Here is a 25,243-nt window from a genome sequence, read left to right as displayed (position 1 = left end):
AAAAGCTGAAGGAATTGAAAAGTGAACACTCATATGCTCTTCACCCGTGTTTGCCAGTTATCAGCATCTTGTTACATTTACGCACTATACACATACACAGTATGTGTGTGTGTATTGTGTGTGTGTGTGTGTGTGTGTGTGTGTACGCATTTATTTTTCTGGCTGAAACTTCCAGGAATGGAGAAGCACAGACACTTCATCCTGAATACGCCAGCATTTAGGAGTGATTTCAAACTGTTTTCTCTGGAAGCTGGGTTCTCTGGAGCAGCTACTAATTTAAATTTTGTGCAGTTTGAAGCCTGTGTAAGACAGTCTCTGTCGTCTTTATCCTCATTCAAAAGGTCTTGTTGCCAGGAGAGCTCCGTTGTCCTCAACGATCACCTTCCTAACAAGGCAACATTTGAACTTACAAGTTTTCACTAAAAGAATATCACTATGTCTATGTTACATAATGTGCTTTCACAGAAGATATGACTTGCAAACAGGTTTTGCTCTAAAAAAGTTTTGGAAAGCCCAGTGAGCTCTGGGCTCCTTCTGGGCCAGCGCTGCCAGCACTGCCTGCAGAGGCTTCGGCTGGGGACCCCGGGGGCCTTGCGCACTCACAGGTTTGGCTGTCATGGCCTGTCATCACTCGTGAGTGGATCATAAGCTAGGGCCAAAGGGTAAAGACCCCATGAATCATCAAGGAAGTCGTTTTCATGTCATTTTTCCTTTAAAGAACTATGTGCATACTCGTTTCTTCACGTGCAGCTCAGTGTATGTACGTGCGCACACATAAACATTGTAGTGGACGTTGGTTATTTGGCCACCCAGAATAATGATCCGCATGACAATAACATTGATGAGGACACTGCAACAGAAGTTGGCGTTTATTGAGGGCTAAATATGCACCAGGCAGTCTTCTGAGGGCTTTGCATGTCATACCTCATTTAATCCTCACATTGACTCTGAAGTAGGGACCACTGTCATCCCCATTTTACAGACAGGAACACTGGAGCATAAAGGATTAAGTTGTGAATGAAAAAAAAATATTGCAGCCATATCAGTAAACAAAGGATGCTGTGCCCATCAAGTCATCAGCTGCTACCACCGCCCCCAACAGTGAGCGGGGGAACTCGGTGCAGACAAGCAGGCAGCCCGGCCTCTGCTGCCACCCCTAGCCTTGCCCACTGAGGGCACTCAGGATGTGGAAGAACAGGACACAGGCCCTAAGTATCTAGGTGCTGGGCAAAGGAATGATTTCAGCGAGCCCAGACCTTTGCACCTTCCCATACATAGAAAATCACTGAATTCCTTCACTTGAGATGTCTGGTTTTCTTTAATCAACAGTAATCCCTTAATGTTCTGATTAGCTGGTCTTGGTTGCAAAAACTCCTGTATATCCTGGCTTCTCTCGTGCCTCTTTGAAACACATAGAGCGATCGGAGAGGTTGCCTCCCGGGCTCGAGTCCTCAGGCCTGAATCCCCAGAAAGACCACCAAATAAAACAGAATTCTCAACATTCAGGTTGTGCATTTTATTTCAGTGACAAAGTAATGTGCCTGTATTCACAGAGCTAGTAAGTAGCTGGGCTGGGCTCTGAGCCCAGGAGTCCAACTGCAGACCCCACACTCCCCACTGCTCAGCTGTGCCGTCTCCCAGACACCTGGGTGGGCGTGTGATTGAGGCTGGAAGTTCCCAGACATGTTCTCAGGCCCACTTAAATTTTTTCTACCAAGAATTTTCCCTGCAGGGGTTTCTGGTTAGCATTCAAAAGCAGTCAAGTAACTTAAATATATACAAAACATTTGTGTTTCCACTCTGATGATGAGTTAAGAAGATGGTTAGAAACATACTCAGGATCACTGGGACAGCCACCGTATAACCCAAATCTCCAGACCGAAGAAGGTACCATCTAATTGTGTATTCACAAATGTTTAAAAGTCATTAACAGCAGCACAGTGGAAGCTCAACACCAGGCTCCACCACTTTTTTTTCCTGTTCAAAGGGATCTGGACTAACTCTATTTCTATTGTTCTAGAAATGAGATGACCAGCTCTTTCAGAATATACAGCAACTGCCTCCACCTAAGCAGCGCCAGGCTTAGGAGTTTTACGGTAAAGCCATGTTTCCAAGGAGGTCAGTACAGAAAGCCAGAGTCTACCGGCAGTTTCTGGGAGAGAGAAGCTTTCCATCCATCGCAGAGGTTAACTTTTCCTTTGGGAGATGTTTATAATAGCAAAGGCTCAACTGGGATATTTATCAGCCACTCCTGTTCCTCTCGGGTTTGGTGGTGTTGACAACGGGCAGGGATAAAATGAGCCGGTCATCTCAGGACCATGGAAAACCTGGAATCGAGGCTCAGGAATGCCCCCTATTTTTGGTGTGAGAAGGGGAAAGACTCTGTCCCCGTGTGCCAGAAGTGTGAGGCGTGCGTCCTGGCCTGGAAGGTCTTCTCCACCAAAGAGTGGTTCCGACGGGTGGGCGAGGTGTCCCGGAGGAGGTTTCTGGTCAGCGTCCTGGCGCAGCTGGATAGCTTGTATTTGTTGCACTATTTCCAAAACATCCTTCAGACCACTCAGGGGAAGGATTTCATCTACCACAGGTCCCGGGTCAACGTCAGCAAGAAGGAGGGGAGAGTTGTCAAGTCCTCCTTGAACCAGATGCTGGACAAGACGGTGGAACAGGAGATGAGGGAGATCTTGCGCTGGTTTGGGAACAGCTCCCACCGGACGAAGGCCAGTTACACGCTCTTGCTGCTGAAGATGTGCGACCCCAAGTTACTGCTGCTGCCACCAACGTCATCGGAGCCCTGTTGCTGAGAGAGCAGGACACCGCCTCAGGTAAGCACGGCCACAGGTGGAGAGGGGAGCCCCTGGAGACCAGAAGGCCTGACCTCAGAAGCCTGTAAAGGGGCAGGAGGGGCAGACAGGCCTAGGTAGATGGGGGTTTTCCAGGTTGCGGAACAGACTTCTTTGTCCTGACACCTGATCCTGTTTGCCAAAGGCGAACCTGCTGAGTATGTCTTCCTTCTGGAAAATTATGAAATGACAAATGCAGGAGGAACTTTCAGCTGGCCTCTAGGATGGACGTCTGCATCCCTTACACCCAGAAATGGCTGCTTTGTGCGTTTGCTACTTATGCTGGTGTGGGTCCTGCCTCAGCTGGTTTGAGATTGAAGCTGGTGAGGGACTGAAGTGGGTTTGTGGGGATGCAAAGGGGACACTGCTGAATTGTTTTGTCCTTCCATTTGCACCGTACAGAGACCAGGCAAAGAGGTCAAAACCCGGGGCTTTTCTTCATTCGTTCCACTGTATTCCTTGCTTGTGCATGAAATCCAGCCTTGAAGTGGAGTTTATCCGAGGCTGGAGGTGCAGAGGGGCCGCGTGTGGACATTAGGAACCCCCGCCCGACCGCCGGGGCAGCTGTTCTCAGTGGTGCATGTGTCAGAGTCGTTGCAAGGGCTTGTAACACACAGGTGCCCGGGGCCCTCCCCAGCAGGTGTGATGTGGGCCGAGAGCCTGCGTTTCTCACCAGTTCCCAGCAGACACGGATGCTGGTCTGAGGACCTCACTCAGGTAGGACAATGGCCTAGGGTGTCGGTGAGAAGGTCTTGGAAATGTTGCGCCAGCTGGACCAGGGCAGCAAAAGCAATCATAAAGGAGCCAAGGGCCTGGGGACTGCAGGGGGTCCGGGAGGGGAGTCCAGCACGGGAGGCAGAGGCGTGGCAGGGTGAGAGGGGCTGGTTGGGACGTCAGACAGAGTTTGAGCTCTTGAGGGCGGGGGATTCCTAATGTCCATGAGACCTGATCTGCGGACTAATAGCAATCCAAGGGAGTTTAAAGTTACCTGACTTTGGGGGCAGCTAGATCCTGATCTATGCACCTGATGTCTTTGGTGTGTCTTTGGAGGTAAAGGAATGATCGTCTGGAATGCAGAAATGGTGGGAAAACCAGAGAATCTTCTTAGTTAGATTAGAGATTGACCGGGTCCGACTCCTTCACGTTATAGGTAAATAAGCCAAAGTTCAGGGACCCTGAGGGACTTGGCCATGGTCACCCTGTCAGGGGCTTGGAAACCAGGCCTCCTTTCCTGAGCATCTCCTGCGAGCGATGCTACCCTCCCGACAGGGCGTCTGCCGCGCACCTGCCGTGGGCTGTGGTTCTCCCCACCCAGGAATCAGCTCCTGGTGTTAAAGGTTGTGTAAGTCCAGTTACAGACTGGGGTAACCTTCCCCTTTCCCTGGGAGAGCTTGTCTCTTAAAAAGTTCACTTTTCTAATTTGGTTCAAGGGTGTTTATTCATATTGTTGCAAAACATTAAGCAAGAGCTTCAGGAAAGCAGCCCCTCGTCCAGCGCCTTCCTTCCACCTGCAGGGCTGGCTCCTTCTCTCCCCCCCGCCCCCCCGCCCCGTGTATTGGAGCTCTGATCAGTCTTGCACGCAGGTGGGCTGGCAGAGACTAATAGGCTTTCTGCGATTCTTGTGCATTTTGTGTCACTGGCCTGGTCCATTCTGTGTAGACTTGAAAGAACCCGGTAGAAGTAAAACCACCTCTCTCCACCACTTTCTCTCCACACACCTCCTTAAAGAGCCCCTCGTCCTGCTCTTTTGTTTTTCAGGGTTCGATCATGATGCCAGCAAAGTGTTTTTCTTCCCTGAGAAAGGCTGTAGCCCCACCCCGCTGTGTGAGGCCTCACAAGTCTGCGGGGCGGGCAGAACCAGGAACACAGACTTCCCATTGTCCACCAAAACCTCAGGAAAAGCAGGCTTGCAGGAGATCATGCCGGGGGGAGCAGCCACTGCAGGTAAGCCAGCTTGCCGCAAGGACGCTGCTGGAGGTGACACGGGGGTCCCAGTGGAGTTGGGGGTGGCAGTGCAGTAGCCTCTGGGGAGGACAGATTTGGGCAACGAACATTCACTTGGGGTTACAGTGGGCTTGTTTAACCGCACACATGGTCGGGGAGAAGCAACGATTAAAATCAGTTGGTGTGACCCTAAATCTCTGTCTGCCCCGGGCCATGCTCCCTCACCCAGCCCCTGACCTCTGGCACCCAGGAGGGGGAACACCTCCAGAATCCAACCCACCAGCATCTGTTTTTGCAGCACTGGATTCAGTCCTGAGGTGGAAATGGAAGCAGTGGGGGATGGGCCCTGACCTCAAGGCCATCCTCGGTTGGTGTTTGAAGTAAGATGTATACGTGAAATGATTACAAAAAACACAAGGCACCGATTTTAAAACGCTTTTTATATGGAGAATTTCAGATGCTCACCATCACCCATGTAACCCTCATCCTCAGCCTCAGTGATTATCAACATCTTATATCTTATTTCAGCCATCCCTCTCTTAAAAAAATTTTTTTTATTGACGTGTAGTTGATTCAGTGTTAGTTTCAGGTGTACAGCAGTGTGATTCAGTTACACATTTACATTGACATATATATTTTCTTTTCAGATTCTGTTCCATTATAGGTTATTATAAGAAATTGAATATAGTTCCCTGTGCTGGACAGTAGAACCTTGTTGTTTATATATTTTATATGAAGTAATGTGTGTCTGTTAAGCCCCAAACCCTAATTTATCCCTCCCCACCCTCCCCTCTTTGGTAACCAGTTTGTCCTCTATGTCCGTGAGTCTGTTTTTGGTTTGTGAATAGAATTTTTATCTTTTTTTTTAAGATTCCACATATAAGCGACATCACGTGATACTTGTCTTTCTCTGTATGACTTACTTCACTCAATGTGATAACCTCTAGGTGCATCCATGCTGCTGCAAATCATCCCCCTCTTTTCAAATTAAGCCTTTTTCTGGTTGGGATCGTTTAAAGAGAGCTGCAGACACAGCCGTTTCACCAGCAGGGCAGTCGGCACGGCAGAGACGGCCTTGAGCTGGGAAGGCTGAAGACGGCTCGTGCGTTTGGTTCGGGAAGTTCTGTTTCCATTTTGGCAGAAGAAACGAGCAAACTCCAGTGGCCTGAGGGTTGACCCTGATGAGCTCTATTTTGGGGAGAGCTTCTGGCGAGGACTCGCTCTTGCCCTGGAGTCTCACGAAGCCACCCCAACGGTGCCCCTTTCTCCGGCTTCCCTCTAGAAGGGCAGTGGAAGAGTTTGCTCCAGTGCACTTCCAAGATGAACAGACTGTTTTCTGGAAAAGCAAGGGTGTCCAAAGCAGGGTCGGCCCCTGACGGCCTGCCAGTGGACCTCCATGCTGTCCGGGAGCTATCGTCCGGGGTCAGCCGGTACCAGGACTTCATCCGTCACCTGCCTGTCCACCTCTCCAAGCATATCCTAAGTATGCGGGGCCTTTTGGGGGATTTCTCAAGAGACCTCCCATCCCCAGTGGGGGGAGGTTCCCAGGTCCCCGTCCTGTTTTCCAGGCATGCTGGATAAGAACAGCTTGAACAGGTGTGCGTCTGTGAGCCAGCACTGGGCGGTGCTGGTGCAGCAGGTCAAGGCGGACCTGTCAACGCACAACTTCATCCAGCACCAGATCGCCTTCCTACAGGTACTTCCTGTCTGGGAGGCGACAGCCTTGGACCAGCCTCACTGCCTCGCCGAGGCCAGCCTGGCTGTGAGCCTTTCCACCTGCTGTGGACGCTGAGCTGGCCTCCTGCTCCACGTTGGTGCTTCCTCACTGTCTTTTTGTTCCATTTGCCCTCCCACTGTCAGTGCACCTGGCAGGGACCACACGTGCAGAAACCTTGCGGGAAGAGAGACACAGAGCCTTTCTGAGACCTCACAAAGCAGGGACTTTCCGCAGGGAGCCACATCGTGGCTCATGCAGTAAGAGAGCCTCGTGTGGTACACGGACGTTCACAAGGCCACGAAGTCTACTTTTAGGTTAAAATGCAATTTTCCCCAGATATTAACCATCTCTGGCAATTGTACTTCTGTTTCTTGCCTGAAGCCTGAGCCTAAATCATGGGTTCTCGGTAGCCTGGAGTTTTCCCAGCAGAGAGAGCTAACAGGAGACAGAGGAGGCAGGCCAGGCTCGGGAAGCTGGGAACCGCCCGCCACCTCTCACACACCCCCCCAGACCTTTGGTGTCGTTGTCCTCCTGAGGCCTGTCTGCACGCACCACTGGCCTAACTGGCCGGGCCCAGGCCTTCCTTGGCCAGACCTTACCCGTCTTTCAGATCCTGCCAAGCACCGGTGTTTCCTCTCTCAGAGTGTAAGAACTAAGAGTAGCCGTGTTCTGTTATTCCCCGCCCAGGGGTCCTACACCAGGGGAATAGACCCTCATTATGCCAACAAAGTCTCCATCCCGGTTCCTAAAGTGGTGGACAATGGGAAGCACCTGAGAGTGAAAAATCAGAAATGGAAACTGAGAATGAAGGTGGGTTCCAGTGGCATCTGGGGCAGGCGATTGTGAGTGTCCATTCTTATTGGGCACTGAAGGCTGAAGTCCGGCCCTGGCCCTCACTTAACCATGCAGGGTGTGGGAGGACATGGCTATAGCATGTGGGTGTGTTTTTGGCTTCCTGCTAGCATGGCTGCTAGTTCCTGTATTTTGAGGTTTAAAAGTGTGGCTGGGAAGAAAATTGGAAGTCTGGTTGAGTCAGCTGTGCCAGAATTTAGCACTCCTGGGGGCCACAGCTACTCAGGAAGTGAGTGATGGAAGGAGGGAGGGAGGGAGGAGGAAGGAAGGGAGGAAAGATGGAAGGAATATTGGAAAAGAATGAGGAGCATGCTGTTTAGACTTGACAAAATTGGCTTCCCCTCTCTGAGGCTCAGACAGCTTGTCTATAAAATGATGAGAACACTTTGGGGGCATGTGATGTGCTTTGTGAGGCTGCTTTGTGAGGCTGCTGCAGGGGGAAGTGAAGGCTGCAGGTGTGCAGAAACTTAGCCATACAAGTGCCTGGGGTGTGTAGGCGTAATTTCACGTGTGACTTGAGTCTCTCCGGACCGTCACGAATACACGATGTGACTGTGAAGCTGCGGTGAAACAGCCAGTCAGGGGGCACCTGCAGCTTTATTGTGCATGCATCCTGATTTCCTGGTTGTGAGCTCATCTTTGGAAAAGTTGTGCTGTTGCTGACATCACAAGTTCCTGAAACCGGAGGTGGAAGAATTAGGACCCCTGACTCAAAATTTTCTCCTTTGTGGGTTCCTTGTGCTTGCCGGCCCCTCCCCATCACCATGCAGCAGCGTCCACAGCCTTAAGAAGAGGAGTCGTGGGCCCCTGGCCCCTTGCCAGGGGAGGCTCTCGGGGATGTGTGTCTGGGCCCTAGGTCAAGCTGCCGCTGTACTTTGACTGCAGATTTTCCCTTGTTAGAGTGACTACAACCTGTGGACCACATACCAGAGCCAGGAAACTCAGCAGGTCCAGATGGAGGAGAGGAATGTCTTCTGCGGGACTTACAATATCCGCATTCTCTCTGACACGTAGGTACGGGGGCCAGAATCCAGGTCTCCAGGGACCCTTGAATTACCACACTGGCTTAGGGTCTCCACGACCCTCGCTCACCTGGAGAGACAGTGGTCCCTCCACCCCACAAGCTCCAGCTCCAGAACAGCACGAGACCCCATTTGGGGAATAGGTGCTTGATTGTTGCACCTTTCCTGGCAGCAGCTGGAGGATGCTCTCCCCTTATAAACTTGGGGTGGACTGACCAATGACCTTTTGCACACACACGAAATATTTTAAAACTGTATTTATTGCTTTATTCTAATTTTAGAAGTAATATATATTTATTGGGAAAAAATCCACTAAAAGCCAGAAAATGTCTAGAGAAAAGGAAAGTTGTCCCACGGCCTTGCCACACAGAGATAACTACCATTGACATTGCTGTTGATCCTAGAATTTCTTCTTTGCGTGTATGGACACATATTTTAAGGAGATGCAGGGCTGTGCTGCGCCCCCGACTTCAGCAGAGCACTGGAATGTCTGTCCATGGCAAATATGAAAATGGCATTTATGATAACTGTGGGGTGTGACTTCATTTAAATAGTCCAGAAGAAGCCCCATTAATAATCAACTTTCTGCTCTGCTTTAGACCTAGGAGTCACTTTTTATTCATAAAGTTTTGGGAAGGCCATATCTATTTTATTTTTGGCCGTGAACCTCACTAACAAGTTGCATTTTGACCACCAGGAGGGGGAAGACAGAGCAGGCAGGGGGAAGGCAAAGTTGAGTTTTTACGGAGAGCATGGTGATACGTGCTCTTCAGAAGAGAGGATGACAGCTCGAACTCTAGAAATGACAAATGGAATGAGGACAAAAACGTCAGGATTTGCTCCTCATATTCAGGGTGACTATAAATCCCTGTTTACTGGAACAATCCCACTTCACTCTGTGGTCCTTGAATTAATAATAGTGTCTCCTTTCACAATGAAAAAAATCTCACTTTGGACAATAAATTATTCAGTCATCCTGCTCATATTCCATCTATTTGCTGATGCTCTTATGATTGGAAAATTAATTCAACTCACCCTGTTTCACAGACTATCAGCTCATTGAGGGGAAAGGTCCATCCATACCCTATTCATCTTTGAATTTCCCATTAGCACCTGTTAGCCCAGGACTTTGCTCCTAAAATATGCCGAGTAGATGTCGGTTAAAGGGGGGAAAAGATGGAAACAGTGGGATGTGCAGTGGGTCTAGGGCTTCCCAATTGTGTTCATCTGAGGTTTTCCATGAAAAAAGGTTTCCACGGTCTAACAAGTTGGGAAATGCTACGACTCTTTTATCTCCCTTGGGGACTTGTCATACATTAGCAGAATTAAGAAAAAAACAGTCTGGCCTTTTGTCCTTAGGTTTTAAATCTACCTGAAGTAGGCTTTTGTTATGGTGTGAGGTGGGGGCTCCACCAGGGCCTGCTGACACGAGGTCTAGCCTTCTTCTGCCTCCGGTGTTGGAAGGCCCCGGGTTTTCCGTCCTCCCACTGCTGCAGGTGACAGGCACTGGGCTGAGGGAGTTCCAGGAAGGACACCAACCCTTCCTTCATTACTCATCCTTCCACCCCGGCAACTCAGGTGGGACCGAAGCAGAATCATCCACTACTCTGGGGGAGACTTGCTAGCTGTGTCCTCCAAACGGAAGATCCAGCTTCTGGACGTCATACAAGTGAAGGAGGTCCCCATCACACTCCGAGGCCATGCCAGGAGCGTCCACGCCCTCTTCCTGTGTGAGGAGGACAACTTTCTTCTGAGCGGGAGTTATGACCTGAGCATCAGGTGAGCAGTCCCCAGCACCCCCAGGCCTGAAGGCGGCTCATGGAAGAAGCATGCATGCTCTTACCTTTTCATATTTATGCAAAAGTTATCCTAAATGGTACTGACTTCTAGAACAACCCACCTTTTTTTTTGGCAAGATAAAAACCAAGAATTTGTATATTGTTTAAACTTTGAATGAGATAAATTTATAACAATTTTCTAGCTGAAGACTGAATCAGAAAGTGTCTTCTGTTTAGCATTCTTAGATGAAGGCATAACTGATATTTCTTTTGATAGATTCCTTCAAGGGAAAGCAGTTTTTTTGTGAGTAGAAATATAGTATAGAAGCAAAGTAGTGTTTAAAAATGTATATATACATATATTTTAAAACAATATAATAAACACCCATGTGCTCATTACTCAGGCCAAGAAACAGATCATCCCCAGTCCCCAAACCCCACTGTGTGCCTTTCTTTTACTGCTTCTTTTTCCCTCCCAGCCCGAGGTAAGGGCATCCTAAATTCATGCTAATTATTCCCTTGTGTTTCTTTATAGATTTGCTGCTTATTTATGTATCTCCAAACACATTAACTACTTTTGTCCATTTTTTGTACATAACATAAGTGGAATTGTATTTTAAAACTTCATCTCTACTTGATTCTTGCACTGAACTATGATTTTGAGATTCATCCGTATGATGTAGGTAGCAATAATTAATTTTCACAGAGACACAGTATTTGATTGGATGAATACATCATAACTCATTAATTCTTCTGTTGATGGAGGTGTGCATTGTTCATAGTTCTTTATTCTTTCAAAGATGTTCTTGGATGGGCTCCTGGGACCCACGTGCATCAGTTTTCTATTGTTTATTGAGGTATAATTGACATATAACGTATTCGTTTTAGGTGGACAATATAGTGATTTCATATATGCATATATTGCATAATGATTACCACAGCTTACTTTAGTTTTGTCCATCACTACATATAGTTTTACAATTTTTTTCTTGTGACGAGAACTTTCAAGATCTACTCTCTTAGCAACTTTCAAATATACGACACAGTATTGTTAACTATAGTTCATGAGTGTTTTTTTTAAATTGTAGTTGACTTACAATGTTATGTTAGTTTCAGGTGTACAACATAATGATTAGTATTTTTATAGTTTCTACTCCATTTAAAGTCGTTATGGGGGGAAGGTATTGCTCAGTGGCAAAGGGCATGCCTAATATGCACAAGGTCCTGAGTTCAATTCCCAGTACCTCCATTAAGAATAAATAAATAAATTAAAAAGCTAATTACTCCCCCGCAATATAAAGTTGTTACAAAACATTGGCTATGTTCCCTGTGCTACACATCAACACATGAATGAATAGAGAGATGTGGTATGTGTGTGTGTGTGTGTGTATAGATGTATAATATTACTCAGCTATAAAAAGAATGGAATTTTACTATTTAAGATCCATCTGGAGAAGGGAGAGTTTTTCCATAAATGGTATGTAGATAACTGGATATCCAAATACAGAGAGGAAAAAGAAAAATAAATGGGGCCCCTACCTCATTTGATAACAAAATCAGTTTCAGGTAGATTTAAGGCCTAAAGATGAATGGCAAAACTATTTTTTTTTAATTTTAAAGAACACATTCCTGAGTAATTTCTTTATGACTTTAAGGTAAGAAAGGGTTTACTAAACATGTCAAATCAACAAGGTCTTCTACATTTAGGTTAAAGATTTCTGTTCATCAAAAGATACCATAGATGAGTCTTAAATGGAAGAATACATTTGCAGCACAAAGATAAAGAATTAGTTATCTAGGAAACTCGAAAACTCGTATGAATTAATAAGAAAAGGATAAATAAGTCAACAGATACATAGACCAAACAAAAAACAAGGAAATGAAAACTGAACAGGAATTTCATAGGAGAGGAAGCGCAAATTGTTCCAGAACATGTTGTGGTGACACTTCTTACCCTGAGTAATGCCCCTTGTCTGGCGGCACCGCAGTTTGTTTATTCTTACATCTGCTGAAGGACATCTTAGTTGCTTCTAAGTTTTAGCAGTAAAGCTACTATAAACATCCGTTTGCAGGGTTTTTTTCTAGTTTTGTGGGAAATCACCAACTGTCCTCCCACGTGGCTGTAGTACCATTTTGCTTTCCCACCTCCATTAAAAAAAAACACTAACAATAAATAAACAAATAGGCCTAATGACCCCCCCACCAAAAAGAGGAGACTTCTTCCCGCGGGGGCGGGCCTGTGCACCTGAGGGTGTTCAGCAGCATCCTCGGACCCTACGTGCTCCATGCCAGTGGCACCTCCCCCCTGACTTGTGCCCACCAGAAATGTTGCCAGACATTGTCAGAGGTCCCCCGGGCGTGGAAATCACCCCGGCTGACAGTCACCGCATTCGTGTATTTACTCCTGCACAAAAACCCTGTGAGGTGACTGCTATTATTATCATTTCCATTTTATCAGTGAGGAAATGAAGCGTACCTGGAAATGAAGCAACTTGCCCAAAGTCACACCTACTAGGTGCTGCAACCGGGAATCAGATCCAGGCCTTGGACTCATGAAACTGCCGCCTTCCAGCCACCTGCTGATCTAAAGGAGCCCTAGACAGGATGGTCCTCAGAGAGTCTCAAAAGCTTTTTTTTTTTTTTTTTGCTTGATTCCTGCAGGTACTGGGATCTGAAAAGTGGGGCTTGCATATGAATCTTCAGTGGCCACCAGGGCACCATCACGTGCATGGATGTGTATAAGACCAGGCTTGTGTCTGGAGCAAAAGATTGCCAGGTCAAAGGTGAGAAAGAAATGGCTCACAGCTTCTAAGAAGCTCCCCCAAGTCCGTGGGTTGCCAGAGGACTTGCTTTGCCCATTTCTAGTTCTTTCCTCTTTGTTTGTTTGTTTTTTGGTGGGGAGGTAATTGAGTTTATTTTTAAACTTTTTAATGGAGGGACTGGACTGGGGATTGAGCCCAGGACCTTGTTCATGCTAAGCACACGCTCTACCGCTTGAGCTATACCCTCCTCTTGCTTTGCTCATGTCTATAGGCCGTCCTTCATCCTGCCACCTACCCATCCATGTATCCAGTGATCCACTCACTTATTGGCTATTTGCTGAACACTAGATGCCGTGGTAGGTGGTAAGGGAGGAAAATGAACATGATACGGCTCTTTTGACATGGCCTTTAATCTCCTCCAGAGGCTCCTGGTCTCTTAATGGAGACAGATAAGTGAATATATAAGGGGGGACAGTAACATGTGATAGTACAATAGTAACATGTAAGAAATCCCAGCCCCACCCCCAGAGCCTCCATGAGGAAACATAGCCCTGATGACACCTTGCCTTTAGCCTTGTGAGGTCGTGCTGAACTTCTGTGAGCTAATGCATCTGCTGTTTTCAGCCCCTAAGTGGGTGGCAATCTGTTACAGCAGCAAATAGAACGCTAACACGTTGAGTGTGGGATTCCCAGGCAGAGGCAAGTGCATCAACGTGGAGGTTATCCATTATAATAAGACGTGGAAGCCCAGGTGTGGATGAGATTTCCTCTGCAACGTAGGAGGGAAGAGCGAAGAGAAGGGAAGCCAGGGCCCCGGAAGCCACTGCATGTTAGGAGCAGGTGGAAGGAGGTGGTGGGAAAGGGACTGTGGGTGGCGTCACAGGTGCCAACGCTCAGACCCACCTGGGAGCCTCAATCCTGACCCCTTCTCCCTCCTCAACTGACCGACAGTCTCCTTGCCGTGACTGCCTTAAGGAGTGCGACAGGAAGGATGCAGGATGAGGGTCTGAAGATGGAAGGGCGGACAGGGCCTCCGACCCAGCTGAGTGAGTCTTGGATGGGGGGCACCAGCAGGGCCAGAACTGGGACGGGGGAGTCAGGCCCTCACTTCTGGTGCAGAATTTAAGGGGACACCAAAACACTCAGTAACCAAGACACATATTTTAATGCAGTATTTGAAAAGTCAAAATCAACATGCAAAATACATGATGAAAAAAATAACCCGAGGACCTCTCACTTCACCCTAATCCTGGCCCAGATCCCAGCCTGCCTGCTTCCCCTGGGCTCCCCCTACCTGCCAGGGTTCCTGAAACAGAACAAAAACAGAGACAGTGAATTCTTTAAAACAGGGCGCCTTCCCAGTGGATCTTTTAATTCATCTTCAATTTTCCCATTTCTAGTTTGATAAAAGGGGCAGCATGTATGTAAAAACTTAGTGCAGAAAAGCGTGCTAACGTAGTTAGGGTTCATGGTTAAGAGCATGGCCTCCAGACCCAGTTTCCCTGCGTTTGAATCTGGCTCGATCTGCTTACCGCCTGTGTGGTCTAGAGCGGGTTCCTCAACCTCTCTGTGCCTCGGTTTCCTCACCTGTCCGGTGAGGACTAATAACAGCACTGGCTCATGGAGGAGGTTTGCTGCACGTCAGGCGCTTGCAATGGCGCCCAGTCCACCGTCAGCGCGGGGTGAGGATCGGCTGTGGTTGCTCAGTATTCAGTCCGCGCTTACACATTCCGCTGCCTACAGAAGCAGAAGGGACTCTGGGGGCTGACAGAGCCGACATCAGTGTCCTCACCCCTGAATTCGGTGCCCACTCTCAGTGTCTTCCTTCAAGCTCGGTTCTCCCACCCCCCCGTCGACCCGCACATCCGCCCAGCGCTCGCAGTCCGGGAGGCAGTGCTCCAGCCCCGTCTACGGAGAAGCAGCAGTGAACCTGCCCCCGTGATGACAATCTCTCGGTAGTAAAATTCCAGAGTCAGAATCAGAAATACTTAAATGTGTAAGAGCAGAGACAGCTTTCTTCTCTTTGGGGGCCAGAAGGTGGGGGTCAGGAGAGTAGCATCTGGAGGGATGATGACACCACAGATATGCTACGATTGTCCTGAAGTTTGAGCGTTTTCCAGGCTTGAGGAGGAGGCCCAGTGGAGATGAGCTGTCCAGCTCTCAGACCCTGAGGCTAAGTTTCAGGGTCAGAGCCAAGGTCTGTGCCCAGCTGGCTCTCCCAGGGAGTGTGACTGGGGGCCCTGTGTTGCAGGAACGCAGACTAGGGGTGAGCCTGTGGCCTGTGCTGGGCCAGGTGAAGCCTTCTGGGATCTGACCTCCAGGGCTAGGCTGGTCTGAGCTTCTGTGATGGGGTGTGGACCCCCACCATCACCCTCTCCATGCACCTGTCCCCCCCACCTTCCTCTCTCTCCCCCCCGCCCTTCCAGAGTGGGATATCGAGACAGGGAGGTGCCTGAAGACCTTTAAACACAAAGACCCCATCCTGGCCACCAGGATCAATGACACATACATTGTGAGCAGCTGTGAGAGAGGCGTGGTCAAGGTGTGGCACACCATCACCGCCCAGCTGGTCAAGGTGAGAGGGCGGGCGGGGCATGGGGTGGGGGCACCAGGAGTGAGGGACGGGAGGACACTGATCAACTTCCTCCAGGTAGCGCCCCAGACCACCCTAGAGCAGCTGAGTACAGTCGCCAAAAGGGTGGTCCGGGGAAGGGGAAGTCTCCCTGCCCCCCAGGTAGGGGCCATTCTGAGACTGGACAAAGCCACAACTGTCCTCCTCCTTACTCTCTCATGAGAACATTGACTGCCTCAAAATTATTAAATGTTCACACCCCAAAACTGTTCTTGCGGGATTTGAAACCCCCTGGCCCTAGCCGGTGGTGGTGAGACATCGCTTGTGCCAGGAACTCAGTGTCACAGCGAGCTGGTCTGACTGGTGGCTTTTTCCCACTGGTGATGTTGTCGCTGCAGTCTGACCGGCAGCTGCAGGCACCGGGATGCCCCAGGGGCCTCTGGGTCCTGCTGAGGAATGAGGGATGGAATCCTGTCCCCTTCCCTGTCTGGCAGCAGAGGAAGGGAAACTTTAACACTCTCTGGCACTCCGGGAAGACGGGGCCTGCCCCGCCACAGACCCGCCGGGAGCAGCTCTCTCCCTGATCACATTCCTGCTCAACTGGGGGAGAAATCTCTGCATGCAGGAGGCACGGGCCCTACTGGCCTTCTTAGAGCAAAATTCAGGTCGGCTCAGGTACACACCGAGTGGGTGGTCGTCACGGATCGGTGGAGTGTGGCTCTGGGACTCATCTGAAGACGCCCCCAGTCTGCGCTGAAGGCGGGCTGAAAACAGGGGCATGCTTTCTTGCAGACTCTCAACGGCCATGACGGAGCCGTGAAGTGTCTGTTCTTTGACCAGTGACATCTCCTCTCGGGCAGCGCCGACGGCCTGGTCATGGCCTGGAGCATGGTGGGGAAGTACGAGTGATGCCTCATGGCCTTCAAGCATCCCAAGTAGGTGCCAAGGAAGCCCTGGCTGAAGTCCTGAGCCCTCCTTTTCCCTCAGAGCCTAGACGGTGCCCTCTGGCCAGTCGGTCCCTGTGCTGGCCTTCTGTCCCTCGGCTCTGACCCACTCCTGCTTTCCTCCTCTTATACCTGTTACCCAGCTTGGCCGCCCCCTCTCCTGCCCTCACTTGTTTCTCTTAAGAAATCATAATACTCGGTGTGGATTTTGAGAAGTTACTGAAGTTTTATGCTTATGGAACACGTGATAAATGTGTATGTATTAGATATCAAATGTATGAATATTGGTAGTACTGTCCCAAATGATGCCAGTTCCAGTCAACTTAAAATTCTTGGAACTGGTCTTTAGCCCAGGAGGTTTGTGTTCACAAAAGCTTAAACTTGTCCAAGTGCCAGAAGTTTAAAAGCCACTTACGGGCTTAGAGAAGGAGCTCCCTTAAAACCCGTGAGCTAGATTCCATTCCAGGACAGCAAATGGATTCCATTTCACTCTTCCAGTCCTGGTTTAGGGGTGGTGGCTACGTGGAGACAATTGAGAAGTAGGCTGAGGTCACAGCTAAACTTATTTAGCAAAGGCACTGTGGTCCGTTAGTGGTTGTGCAATGGTCGTGGGTTTGCAGCTGCTCAAAGCCACTGCTGTTCAGCGTGAGCAATGCTTCTTCCCCTGAGTGCAGGCTAAGGAATCCCAGGGAACTAACCGCGGTCCTAATTGATTGAAGGAGTAAATAGGTCTTCCAGAAGGATCTCTCAGGGGATAGTTATTTGGTGCAACATGACCCCAGATTCTCTTGCAGCCTCCCAGGAACCTCTTGAACAGGCAGGCTGGCCCTGTGGGTGGGGGAAGGGAACATGCGTGCACGTGTGTATGCTGTCTGGGGTGCATGACTGCCTTGCTGACAGGTGGCTGTCAGGAAGGGCCAGTGTTCAGTGATTTATCCACCCTCCAGGTGAGTATTGGTAAGCCTCTTAGCATGTCACCTGGATTCTCAAACCTTGACCTCAAGGAGGACTCCCCTGAATATTGTGACTGTACATTTCCCAGACCTTCCAGGCATGATTCGGTAGGACTTAGTAAAGCTCCTGAAAAATAAATCCTTCCCGGCAAACTCAGCAGTCTGTTCTCCATTTCATCAATCCGTGATCCTCCCTCTCCACCTCAGCTACGAGACCGTTTTAGACCATTTCCACTTCCATCGAATGACAGCCCCAACACACCATTCACATTGGTTCTTGATACCTTGTGCAGTTACAGCAAATCTGGAGGACACGGTCCACGATCTCAGCGGCAGGGCCTCCTCTCCCACCATCTGAAGTAGTGCTGTGTATGTGTAAACGCTCAATGAATATTTCTAATTGATGGACAATGAGGACTAACTTGACAGATTGCCTTTCTGGAGAGGTCTAATGAGTGGACTAAAACCCCTTTTTTGGCTATGAAACAGGTGAAAAAACAGATATATTTGCTCTTGGTCCTTCATGAAAGAAGGACCAGAGAAAGTGGGCTCTTTCCTGTCCTCTTGGGCCAACATTTTTTTCTTCATCCAAAATTAAGCTTCTGCATACAGTTTGGGAGAGAATGGATAAGAGGAATGAAATTAGAGGGTGCAAAGCAGGGCTGACAAAAATGATGCTGCTTAGAAAAGCTTCTGGACTCTGTAGTGACTTTTTTTAAACCTTTATTCCTTAATGTCTTTCCACGGCTAGTATTGTAATAATGTGTATGCATTCATAATTGTTGTATCTCCTTGATAAATTCATCCTTTTACATTATTTAATGTTCTTTTTTGTCTCTATTAACAATTCTGTAAAAGTCTATTTTGTGTGATGTTAATATAGCGATCCAGTCTCTTTTGGTATCAAGTATCTTTTTCCATTCTTTTACCTTCAACATATTTGTGTCTTTGAATCTAAAGGGAGCCTCCCATAGACAGCATATAGTTGGATCGTGTTCTTGATCCTTTCTTCCATGTCTGCCTTTTAATTGAAGAGTTTAATCCCTTTACATTAAGTGTAAAATGGACTTACTCTACCATTTTGCTTTTTGTTTTCTATAGTCTTATGTATTTGTTTTGTTTTGTTTTGTTTCTCAAGTCTTCTGTTAAAATAGATGATTTAAAGTCTTTGTCTAGAATTTCCAACCATTGGGCTTCATTGGTGGCCGGCACTGTGACCAAACTGTAGGCAAAAGAACTGCAGAATAGGGAGAGAGAGTACGGCTGTGTGTTGAGGGTTGATGGTTCCCACCCAGAATTAAAAAATGATGACACACATCGTTTCCATCGTTTCATGACCCCTGCCTCCCCACCATACACAAAACGCCCCAATGACAGACAAACGCAAGCAGTTTACCAGAAGGTGGGTACTGCCCGTTGCTCTGTTCCCTTCCAGGGAGGTGCTCCACGTGGCCCTTCTCTTCCTCCGGGTCATCAGTGCCTGTGCAGACGGCAAGATCCGCATTTACAATTTCCTAAATGGGAACTGCCTGAAGGTGATGAAGGCCAATGGCAGAGGTGATCCTGTGCTGTCCTTCTTTATTCAGGGCAACAGGTGGGTGGTCGGTGTGGTGGTCAGAGCCCTGAGCCGCTCTGTTTGGATGAGTTTTTCCCTCCTCTGGGACTCTGGCCCCGGATTTGTCAGCAGCAGGAGAGGCTGGCAGTGCTCCCCTCCAGCTTTGGCTGCAGTGGAGTAATAGGCTGACTCTATGAGTTGGGGACTCATTCATGGGACTTCGCACAAAACTCAGCAATCGGGGATCACGTTACTCTTCCTTTGCTCGGGTGTCTGATCAAATCACGTGATGGGTGCAGTTCGGTGTTGCTACGGGGACCGTGGTTCTGCAAACCTGCAACCCCTGCTGCTCCCTGGCCGCGTGTTCAGCCTGAGAGCTGCACCGGCTGTCTCCTGGTCTCACTTCCATTGCAGAGACTTACAGGACGGTGGGGGGTGGCACTGGCAGGCGGCCAATGTCCCGGGGGCAGAACTGAGTTTACAGAAACCAGAACCGTGACTACACGACTTGTACATAGTACTCTGTGTGTTATATGCTTCACTTCACATATGATATTACGTGAAAATACCCAACTATACTGATCTTTTACATTCTCCCACAGGCTCGCTTGAGGCATCACCTAATCACTTCCAACCACATTGCCTTCCTTTTAATGAAACTTTATTTGTACTTTTTACCATCTTAAAGGACGAGGTGCTAGTAACAAGGCTCAGTAAATTAATTCTTTTCAGATACGAACTAATTTGAAAAAAGCCATTTAAAAAAGGTCCCCTCTGACCTTTTCTCGTTTGTGACATCCAAAGAGAGACTTCAGCTTGAGTGAAAATAAGTCTGGAAGAGATTTCTAATTGGAATGATTCCCTGAATTCCATTCCAGCCTTTCCAAAAACAAGTCACTTTTACAGAGTTTACGCTGCCAGAGAGTCTTAACATTGCAACCTTTTGGAGCAGAAAGGAACCCGCACGTAGCATTTCCATGTCTTGCTTATGGTTGAAAGCGGTGCTTTATGGGTGCCAGGAGCCCCAGGACCCAGTGGGTGGGTGGGAAGCGATGTTGGGGGCCCCGGGTTAGGAACTCTTTTTCCCTACAGCAGCCTGACAGTGGGGATTAGGGAAGATGGAAATCCTCCTGCTTTACAAAGTGCAGGCATTCTGTCTGAATGCAGAGCACACACAGAGACCTTGGAGTGACGGAGTGAAGGAGCGTGCCGGCAGGCAGTGAGGGCTTGAGGCCTCCCCATTACAGACTTCTCCACATTCCTCAGGGCAGAGACGCGGCGTGTGGCTGCTGTGCTTAAAAAAAAGGAGTGAATTTCAAGACATCTGTGTGCAGAGTAGCTAAGCCTTCTGCCTCAGGCACCCCAGGTACTTGGTGCCCACTCCAGGAACAGAAATTCATTTAAAAATATTTTAACCCAAGAAGCAAAATAATCAGAATGTATGTGCCTTGCTCACATTTAATTTTTAAGGAAAACAGCTACAGAGCTAACGACCCCCTGCTGCACGGCCGGCTGCCTCTCTCCTCTCTAGACCCTCCAGCGACCTGCACCGCCCTGTCTGTGGCACTGATCCCTCGGCCTCAGGACTGGGCACGACAGTAGTCCAAGTGCTATCTGGAAGCTGGGAAGTGGCGGCCTCCCAATCTTGTTGCTTTGGTTCCAGGATGGTGATCAACACGGAGAGCAATGTTCTCATGTTCCAGTTCGAGAATATAAAGTGGCAGTACCCCCTGGAACGGGCCAAACAGAAGACCAGGGACAAAGAGGAAGACAGGGAAGAAAACGGCCTCACAGAAGTTCTCTCCAAGTCCAGCACTCAGATCTACAGCCCCAGGGACTCTCTATCCAGCAAACAAGTAGCCCAGGAGTCCCTGTTAAGCAAACCTCACAAGTCCTGCATCTCTCTGAAGGCATCCAGGTCACCTACAGGTAAGAGAACAAAATCCCGGGCAGCCTGAGTGGTGCCCAGTGGAGCAGGTGAGGACGTGCCAGGACCAGTTTCTCTGCGGGATATCTTGGCTAATGGATTCTTGCTGATATAAATCCCAACCTTTAGGGAAGGTGAGAGCCATTCTCTCCCATCTAACAATTTGTTAGCTGGCTCCAGGGAATCTGATTTTCCAAGGACCAAGTTTTCCAACTTATTAGAGTCTTCCTACGGTAGACAAGACTAGCGCACAATACTTGCCATCAAAACAAAAGCCAAACAATCAACATCCTCCCCCCATGCCCCGAATCCAAATATACAGTGCATAATCATTTGCTTAGGACAGAGACAAGATATGCTATACTGCAGAAAAGTGTTCTCTGTAGAATGTATTCTCTCTAGACCTCCGATCGATAGCGTGCGTACCTGGAAAATACTGGATCAACAGATTGCCTCCAAGACTGTCACACCGGAAGTGGTTAGGACAGAGGTTGGAGAGTTTTAAATAATGCTTAGAGCTTGATAATCAGTAGGAAAGGTGAGTGGTGGTGGCAGGGGGTGGGGGAGGTCAGGAGGTGATCTAGACACATCTTAGGCTCCAGGTGACTACCGACTTTCATGGGATGACACGGTAACAAAGAGATCGTTCGAGTGAAAATCAGTTGAATGATCAGCTACACCCCGTTTATTCATACCTAATTGGATTATGCAATTACGACAGCTTCCCCCCACCCCGATCGTCATTCAGCACCATTAACGGAAGCAGCTCTGAGTCAAGGAAAGCCAAAGCCACCCCGAAGAGACGGCAGGAAGAGAATGAGTCCCAGGGACGCAAACGGCAGGGGTGGCCAGCGGGAGCAAGAGACTTCGGAAGCAAAACCCCTCCCCGGAGGTAAGAACGGTGAGGCTCCATTCATAACCAGTGCGGTGAGATCCAGCCTCTCTCTCTGTCTCTGCTCAGCCTGGTTTTTCAGCAGGTCCACCAGTAAGTCTGCTTATCTTTGATTCAGCGTGAATAAAATGCCCAGCTTCTCCCAAGAGTGACTGGTTTCCCTTAACTGTCCCATTACTACCTTCAGGCCACGCAGAGTGAGAGCCTTTCTGAGACGAGCTTCGAGCTGCTGGCTCTCCGGGCGCGTCCTCACTTCTGGGACCCTTGTGTCATCAGCCTGAGCCAGGAGTGCAGCAGCTGGAGAGAAGAGGCAGCCAGGCTGACTTCAGAGGGCGCTGCAGGGGATTCATGAGGGAGGAGCTAGGCTGGGGGGCAGTGCTATGCAAATGAGATGGGGAGGTGACAGAGAGAGGTGGGGAAGGGGCTTTTAAGAAGAGTCACTGGACACCATGAATGGGATGTCCCTTTGTTGGTTCTGAGCGGCTTTGGCAAAGATTTAAAATGCCTTTCAAATATTTTTGGCTGATAAGTAGTGTTTCTTTGAATCAAACTCACCGCAGAGACTAGTTTTGAGGCAACGGTAAGACAATTGAGTTTTATGAGGTCTATACTAAAGCCAGCATCCTTGTACATACCTGTGTCCGTACCTGTACAGGTGTAAACCTTGCAGGGTAAAGTCCTAGGAGTGGCTTTGCTGGGCCAGAGGATAATTGCATTTACAATCTGGAAAGATGTTGCCATGTTGTCCTTAAAAACCGCCTTGTCAACTCACTCTCCCACCACCAATGCTTGCACACTCCCACTGCCCCGAAGCCAACATGGGGTGATATCCATCAATTTGCACTTGCTCACATGACATGTAAAAACGGTACTTGCCTTTCTTTAAGGTTGATCACTAACAAGCTAAATGTCCATCCGTGGGCAATAACTAAGTAGATGATGACGAATCTGTACCATGGAGTATCACATGACAGCGAAAAATGGATGAGGAAGTGCATACGTTGGAAAGAGATCCACAATATATCACTATACGAAAAAAAGACAAGTTAATGAACAATGAGCACATCACAATTCCTTTTAATAGAAGGAGAAGAACTGCGTTTTGTCCACAGAATCATTTATTCTGGAATTCAAAGGAGAACGGGGACTATGTTAACATCTTAATTCCATTTAGTTTTATATGTTTTAATAAACTTATTTAATTAACAAAGTTAAGACCAGAACAACATTTGAAGTTTCATCCCATCTTAGTATGCCCATACACAGATATCTGGGGATAAAATCTATTTGGTCAAGGAGAATTATACACTGTTATAACAGTATAAAAGCAACACACCATTGTGTTTTCTTTTCTGGTTACAGATTGGTGTCTAGGGTGCAGACTGTACTCGCTAGGACAGACAAGACAAGATGACTTCTGCTTTTCATGACTCAGTCTTTCCTTTTGTAATACGGGGATCATGTTTCCAGTGTGTCTGTGGGGTACTGCAAGGATTGAAAGGCCCGAGTGAGAGGCATAGATTTGCTCACCTTTGAAGACATCCTTGCTAACCAAAGGTTCTGGCACCTTGGGGGTCCTGACCCTAAGGTAGTATGCCAGAGTGAATCTCTTGTCCTGGTCAGTGGCTTTTGGAGCAGCAGCTATTGTTCAAAACATTTTGGGAAGACCTGTTCAGGAACTGTCTTTTGGGCATGTGATCCTTTCCATTTTCCAGGGGTGACACATTATCTGAAGGCAGTTTTGATTTTGAGAAACATCCAAAGATCATTTGGAGTCCACTTTGATTAAGAAGGTGGAGATCAAGATTTACAATATGACTTTTATTTAGAAATCTGTTACTAAAAATTTATAAGGCCTATGAAAGAGGGGTGAAGATCATTCCCTCAGGGAAGTTTTAAGAATGGGTGGATTACATATGTTCCTTCCAAAATGTGCATACCTAGAGGTTAATACACACCAGTACACAAATACTAGTGTATTTGTTTAAAACTTATGTTAAATCTGTTACAATTTCTGGTCTCATGGAGAATTTTTGGTCACACGATGACAGTGTGTCCGCTGGGCAATAAAGACCTTAGTCTGAGGAGCAGTTAGAAGGAATTTAAATTTCATGCATAAGTACTTAAGTTTCTCATGAAACACTGTTTCTTTCCTTTTTTTTTTTTAGAAAAACCAGATGATGTGGAGAAAGTACCAAAAAAAGGACAAGTAAGAACTTCTGCAGATTTGATCAACCGCTCAAAGAAAAACTCCTGACATGTCCCTATGTCTCCTGACCAGTTCCTCCTGACAGTGAACGCCCTGAAGAAAGCCCATAATTCCGGGGAGTTTGCCTATCCCTGTAAGCCCCAAGCCCAGGTCACTGATGCCTGGGGACCTTCAATTTCATACCCTAGGAAGGTCCTGAGTTTTAAGGGAAAATCAGTCCAATGTGAAGTTGATCGGCTGAGATTCAGCAACCCTTCCATAGATGTGAAACAAACCAGCATTCCCCTCGAAATCCAGAAGCTTCAGCCCAACCTGAAGAATTCTCTGCACAGTCCCAGAGTGCAATCCACCCTACCCCAGCCCGTGCTCATCCACCCTAGGCTCGCTGGCAGCGTACAGGGTGAAGACGGGGCGACCAGTTCAGTTGATGGGATGGTGCACAGCTTCAGCCCCTTAACTAGCTCGCAGGTCATCAAACCAAACCGCATGCTGGCCCCGCCGGTGGGCACGGCGGCCCAGGCTGCTGAGAAAGACGGGCCTCACTTCTGCAAGGCCCTGGACCCCTTCTGGGTGAACACCCAGTTCATGCTGTGGACTGTGAAGGAGCAGAAGGAGTATGGGGAGGCCATGGTGAAGGAGTATCAGGCCAGAAAGCCTGCTGGAGTGGTCAACCCAGAAAAGGCCAGCAAAGCTGCCTGGATCCGGAAGATCGAAGGCCTGCCCATAGACAATTTCATGAAGCAAGGAAAAACCACAGCCCCTGAACTTGGACAAAACATATTTATCTGAACCAGCCTTGGGAGGTTACAATATCTTACAATAAATAGAAAACCAAGTGGATTATTGGTGTTTGGCCCCCTTTTTGGGTTTATTTGTCATTTCTCTCTCCCTCTCTTTTTTCTTTTTTGACTGTTCCCTAGCAATTAATGTGGGGACTCAATTATTTTCCTACAAGCCAAAGAACTGATATTTTCAAAGTAAGAAAACAGAGGGAGGCTGGGTGAGATCAGCATCTGTATTCCCACTGAAAACCACCCAGCGAAACACAGGGAGGCCACTTTCACTGGTGGGGATGGGGAAGGGGTTTTTGGAAATTAAATACCACTCATCATTACCAGTTTAGTGTTATCATTTCTTCCAGAAAATGAACTGGATTATATTCAGAAAAATGGGCTGAATTTCCCTGGTATTTTTGTATGGAAGCCTAATGAAGGTCAGTGAGTTCAATTAAGAATCTGAGAGAAGCCCTCAAATTGCATCTTTCCTCTCCAGGGCT

General features: G+C 48.1%; 1 pseudogene; it reads left to right on the top strand.

The window, feature by feature from the left end:
• The first annotated feature begins 2,101 nt into the window (after nt 1-2,101).
• LOC140692702 (F-box/WD repeat-containing protein 10-like) lies at nt 2,102-24,807 on the top strand (annotated as a pseudogene).
• The last annotated feature ends 436 nt before the right edge of the window (nt 24,808-25,243 follow it).

This window comes from Vicugna pacos, unplaced genomic scaffold, assembly GCF_048564905.1.
Source record: "Vicugna pacos unplaced genomic scaffold, VicPac4 scaffold_15, whole genome shotgun sequence".
NCBI lineage: Eukaryota > Metazoa > Chordata > Mammalia > Artiodactyla > Camelidae > Vicugna > Vicugna pacos.
This window is presented reverse-complemented; position numbering and strand designations above follow the sequence as displayed.